Genomic DNA, 6,000 nt, shown 5'->3' with positions numbered 1-6,000 from the left:
CCCCCGCGCGCCCGCCCGCCCGCTCGCCCGCCCGCCCGGCGCAGGCCGCTCGGGTTTGTTTTGCTGCGCGGCCGCCGCCGCCGCCGCCGCCGCCGCGGGCCTCGCGAGCTCATTTGTGCCTGGCTGGTCCCCATTCCTCTCTCCCCAGTGTTGAGTGTCTGAGCCGTTGGCTGCTCCGAACCGTTTGGCTCTTTCCCTTAGTAACAGCTTTTACCTTCTGCCTCAATTCCTCTCCCCGCTCGCGCCCTTCCCCCGCGCGCCGCCTCCCCCCGCCGCCGGCCGCGTGCGCCCCCGCCCCTCCCCCCGCGGCGGGAGCACCTCCGCTCGCCACCTGGGGACCCGCGCCGCGCTCCCCGCCCCCGCCCGCCCGGCGCCCATCCCCCGCGCCCTCCGCTCGCTGGGGTTATAATTGCCTCTCACCCCCCGGAGGGGTTATTTTGGGGGTGGTTGGAGGCGGTGGCGGCGGCGGCGAGGAGGGGAATTTCCTTGTGCCTCCATTCCCGGGAGGGGGGAGCGGCGTTGGAGGCCACCGTTTCCAGGTAAGCGCTGGGGGCCGGACCCTGGAGTGGGGGCGGCCGGGGGCCTGGGCGGGGGGCGCGGGCCAGAGGCGGCCGGGGGCGCTGGGCCGCGGGGGGATGGGCGCGAGTGGAACATGCATTTTTCAACTTGGCCCTTGGGGGAACTGGGCTTGCGTGGGGGAAGGGAAGGCAGGGAGGGCACTTGGGGCGCCCCCATCCCCCCGTTTTCCTCTCTCAGGTTTCTTTGAAATGCTCACGTGCCTGCCCACCCCCCTACCCTTTCCTGGTCTCGGGGGATCCTCACCCTAATTATGTTGTCCCCGAAAATGTGCACCTCGGCCTTCTCCCCCTCTTCCTCCCTTCGTGCATTTACACCCCCTTTTTGTGCGTGTGTGTTTGAGGGGGGGAGGCTTTCAGGAAAGGATTTGCAGCAAATTGAATCAAGGAGCCATCATGAGGCCGACTCCTTTATAGCCTATTTTTAGCAGAGGAGAAGGAGCTTTTCGGTGCATGCTATTTTGTGAAACCTCGGGCGGCAATGGAAATCTCCCCTCCCCGGGCGCGTCCCCGGCCCGGGCGCGGCGACCCCGGCCGGCGTGCTAGGGGCTGCGGGCGGCTGTTGGGGCCGCGCGTCCGGGGCGGGGGCGCCGGCCGGGGGAGGGGCGCGCGGCAGCCGGGCCTTGCTCCGGGACGTGTTTATTTGTAACTTAGTGCTTTTTATCGTCTTAAGGAGATATTTGGTGGAGGCTCTTTGAAGTTGGGTTCAAGAGTGTAGAATTGGCAAAGTTATTGCCAGCTTCCTGGTAAGTTTTGGGTGGCACAGAGTCACGTTATTTTCTGACTGTGTAAAGGCCACGTTGTGAGGGTGGTTTCTCGGTAACTTCCTCTTTGCAACCGATTTAATTTTTTGAACAGAAGCAGACTTTTATTTAAGTGGAATATTAATCTTAAATGGCAGCTCGAGGGAAGCCATGCATGTGTTAACGTGTTCAGTATTTTTGGAAGTTCTTAATTTGCTGAAACAGGCATCACTTCGCAGTGACAACCGGGATTAAATTTAGGTTGTGAAAATGGTGTATTTCATGTAAAATTTGGGTTGTGGCTTTTAAAAAATGCTCTCTTTGTTAGGTGATCTAAGTGTCTCTAAGATAATTTGGTGGTTTACAAATGAGAAATGTTGGAAACTAGTTAAAAATTAGGTGTTCTCAATGTCTGGAGTTTACTTGAAATGTTGGACTGTTCAGGCACCAGGGGTGAAGAGTTTTAGTACCTATGTGATTTACAGTTGAGTTAGGAAAGTTTGCTATTCACTTTCTTGTTTTCCAAACAGGAACCGTATGCTGATATTAAACAAGCTTGTTAATAAAATGTGGTGGGTGAAAATGACAGGTTATTTTTAGTCTGAATTTTTAGACTGAATGGTTTCTCACCCCCCACCTCATATAATTAAGTGATCTTCTTCCCCCTCCGTTTTTCCTAAAGGCTCCTTCACGAGTTTGGATAATAAGGCCCTCGTGGTGTCTTCATCCACTTACCAGAAACAACTTGGAATAAATAATTTCGATTACACTTTGAAGATACAATGAGTGACTGTTTGGGTTTTCCAGTGTGATTCATTTTCATTTTTGTTAAAATAAGACCCATGCTACATTGATGTATTTTAGTAATGCCGACTTTCTGGGATTGTATGTTCTCACCATTTTAATAGTTTATAGTCTGGGGAAGTAGGGCACCTTTGTCTCCCCGAAAACATGGTGTGTGTTGGGTGGTATCATGGGAGTTGATGGCAAGCTTCCCAAATTGTTGAGAGTTCTAGAAATAGTTAGCATTTACCTGTGGGGGAGGGGCTGCAGGAAGAAAGTATGCCTGAGAGCAGTTAGGCGTGTGATGTGTGATTAGGCTTCTTGCTCTTAAATCCAGGTTTTCTTGTTTGGAATATGACTTTTTTTCAACCCTATCCTGCACTGAGATGTATGTAATCACAATCATTAAATTCGTAAATAACTACTATTTTTTTGACGTTTGAGTTGTTAGAATCAGACCTACAGGACAAATTACTAAACTGTATGGGGGATGAAAACTACGTGCCTGGGAAAAGTTTTTCTTACTGTTAAGGAACTTAATAAAGTGACATATTAATGGCGTAAAAATTGTTGCAAAGCTCACCGTCAGTTTATAAGATATTTTTCTTTTAACATATACCAGCTTTGGGTATTAATGCGGGAGACACTGGTGGTAAATGGAGTGGCCCCTTGCAGAGATGATATTTTTGCATTGGTTGCTTCAAAGAAGTGTTAAGCATTTTAATACATATGTCTAAGAATCTTTTTGATATTTGTATTCTCGACACCTAGTTAAAGGTTTTGCATGATTACCATGACACCAGTCTCCCGAAAGAACTAGAGGTAACTGCTTCCTGTGTTCTAGGAGCCTTTCAAGCTAACATGTAGAAAGGGCAGAAGATAATATAAACATAGGGGTTAATGATAAAAGGAAATGTATTAATAGACCTTTTGAACATCAACTTGTTGATTAAATGTATCAGTGCAGTATATATACAACCTTGTCAGATGAGTAGCTGACAAAGGAATCTCCCTTGTACCACTTGTAGCAGTACTATTATAAAGAATTCCTGACTTGACACATTTTGATGAAGTTGGTTGAAATAATTTGTTGGGTTTGTTCAATTTTTGGTGTCATTTATATAAAAAGAATAGAGAAGAATGTGAATGGTAGGAAGTCACGGGAGAGGCATGGCAGAAACATTGGTATTCACTAGAACTTGTATTTTTCTAGTGCATGTGAATTGGACTCATTTCACAAATAACATTTACAGTATAAGTCACTGAAATGCAAAAAAGGAAAGCAGCTAACACGAGACATTTATGCTTTATGCTCAGACATTCTGGTAGTAGAGGAGGGCTAGGACCCTAGAGCTGTGTAGTAAAGAATTGTTGAGTATCGTTCAGTTTAGGTACCACGAAGGTGGTATCTCCTGCTCTGCCACCAATAGAAACTTGAAGTTAAAAAGAAAAGACTCTCTGAGAGAGCTGATGCTGGAGAGATTTGGCTGTTTACCCCTCTGGGATTGGATTCGGTAAGAGTGCAATTAATTGCCCTGTTACCATAGAGCCAGAGGAGAGGGACTAGGTGCTCCGAGCTATGCTCTAGGAGGTGTGAGGTGCTTTCTATGCCATTTATACCCTAGGTTAATCCTATGAGGTAGATAGTGTTGGGGTTTTTTTGTGGATGATGAAACAGAGATGCAAAGAAGTTAATTCACTTGTTCAAGGCCACAAAATGATTAAATGAGCACTAGGTTTCAAACCTGGGTCTGTCTTAGATGTCTGAATCTGCGGAATATTCCCAGCTGTTTTGTTAGTCTTGATTCGTGTAGATATCCTTCCAAAAACTTGTGTTTCTAATCAAGTTTATGATCTATAGTTGAGCATCTGTACTAACTGGGTCAAGTGATTGCATGGGTAAATGAAATTGATAGAACTCATATCATTGTGCTGAATTCCCTAGCACCATTTAATAAGATGCAGTCTTGCTGGGCACGGTGGCTCACGCCTGTAATCCCAGCACTTTGGAAGCTGAGGCGGGTGGATCACAGATCAAGAGATTGAGACCATCTTGGCCAACATGGTGAAACCTCGTCTTTACTAAAAATACAAAAATTAGCTGGGCGTGGTGGTGGGTGCCTGCAGTCCCAGCTACTCGGGAGGCTGAGGCAGTAGAATCGCTTGAACCCAGGAAGTGGAGGTTGCAGTGAGCGAAGATCGTGCCATTGCACTCCAGCCTGGGTGATAGAGGGAGACACCCTCTCAAAAACAAAAAATTTGTGTAAGAAAAATCATTGAAGTCTTTGTGTTGTAGCATAGTGGCTACAGTGAGTTCAAACTCAGGCTCTATCCTTTACTAGCTGTGATGTTGGGGTAGTAGCTCCTGATGCGTTTTATTTATTTTTTAAATTTTTATTTTATTTTATTTTTTTGAGATGGAGTTGCGCTCTGTTGCCCAGGCTGGAGTGCAGTGGCGCGATCTCGGCTCACTGCAGCCTCCGCCTCCTGGGTTCAAGTGATTCTCCTGCCTCAGCCTCCTAGCTGGGATTATAGGCATGCGCCACCACGCCCAGCTAATTTTTGTATTTTTGGTAGAGGCGGGGTTTCACCATGTGGTCTCCATCTCTTGACCTTGTGATCCACCCTCTTTGGCCTCCCAAAGTGCTGGGATTACACAGGTGTGAGCCACTGCGCCCAGCTTCAAATCTTTTTTTTTTTTTTTTTTTTTTTGAGACAGAGTCTTGCTCTGTCGCCCATGCTGGAGTGCAATGGTGCGATCTCGGCTCACTGCAACCTCTGCCTCCCGGGTTCAAGCGATTCCCCTACCTCAGCCTCCGAAGTAGCTGGTATTACAGGCGCCCGTCACTTGCCCGGCCAATTTCTTGTATCTTTAGTAGAGATGGGGTTTCACCATGTTGGTCAGGTTGGTCTCGAACTCCTGACCACCTTCCTCGGCCTCCCAAAGTGCTGGGATTACAGACGTGAGCCACCATGCCAGGCAAACTCTTTAAATACAAAGGGAACTCTTTCAAAGCTTCGGTCCAGCAGAACCTAGGGTCTACCTTTTAGGCTGTAGTGATTACTTTGGGTAGGTGGTTTTATTTTATTTTTCCTGACCACCTTTTATCTGTGTATTCTTTTCCGTATTATCAGCTGCTGTCAAGATAGTTGTCCTTGGAAGTTCAGTTCCTCTATGAGCCTTGTCTTATGTTCACTTCCCATTTTTAACCATACTTAGTTTAGCTCTAATGTTCACTTTACTAATAGTCAAAGTTCTATGTATCAGGACTATACAGGTGCTTTGACAAGTACTGTGACAGTCTGAGTGCTGATGCCTAAATTTAACAGTGAGAAAATTGAGGCTCAGGTAGTGGGGGACAGAGCAGGAATTTAGGCCCAATTTGTGTGAATTCTAGGCCAGTGTTGTTACCTAGCAGTCTGTCTTCTCAATGAATGAATGGTTGTAGGTCTGGATTATTAAGTTTTTATTTGGTTGCCCTGAGCAACCTTTCTTATTCATTTTATCTTCTGTAACTACTGACAGTGTAATTTATTTAAAGTACTGGTTTCATCTTGTCAGTTCCCCTGCTGGAGAACCCATAATGGATTCTCTTTGCCAACTGGATTGAATTTGTATGCTTCAGTCTGGCTTTTTAAGAAGGTTCCATTCTACCTATTCAGCTTTATTTCTCACTCTTAGTTGGGATTCTTGCTGGCCTCTCAAATACTGTAGTTTTTGCCATACTCACTGCTTTGCTTTTGTGCATGCTGTTCTTTTTGTCCTTCTTATAGCCTAGTTTCAGTCCCCCTTCTTCATGGATCCTTTTCTGGCCATCTTGACTCAGGATATTTTTTCTCTGAGATTCCATCGCACTTAATGAAGATCACAAATCCCCTAACGGTTTATTGTTTTGTTG

At 46.6% G+C, this 6,000-nt stretch overlaps 1 protein-coding gene across 5 annotated transcripts in view; it reads left to right on the top strand.

Annotated features, from left to right (window-relative positions):
- The first annotated feature begins 76 nt into the window (after nucleotides 1–76).
- TBL1XR1 (TBL1X/Y related 1) overlaps nucleotides 77–6,000 on the top strand; it is a 175,272-nt gene continuing 169,348 nt past the window's right edge. For 2 of the 5 annotated variants that reach the window (XM_032174023.2, XM_058426819.1), the window contains exon 1: nucleotides 558–1,321. The gene's annotated coding sequence lies outside the window, so the exon portion shown is untranslated. The other 3 variants (XM_032174027.2, XM_058426821.1, XM_032174025.2) reach the window with 3 other exon arrangements.

This window comes from Hylobates moloch, unplaced genomic scaffold (genome assembly GCF_009828535.3).
Source record: "Hylobates moloch isolate HMO894 unplaced genomic scaffold, HMol_V3 SCAFFOLD_13, whole genome shotgun sequence".
Classification (NCBI taxonomy): domain Eukaryota; kingdom Metazoa; phylum Chordata; class Mammalia; order Primates; family Hylobatidae; genus Hylobates; species Hylobates moloch.
This window is presented reverse-complemented; position numbering and strand designations above follow the sequence as displayed.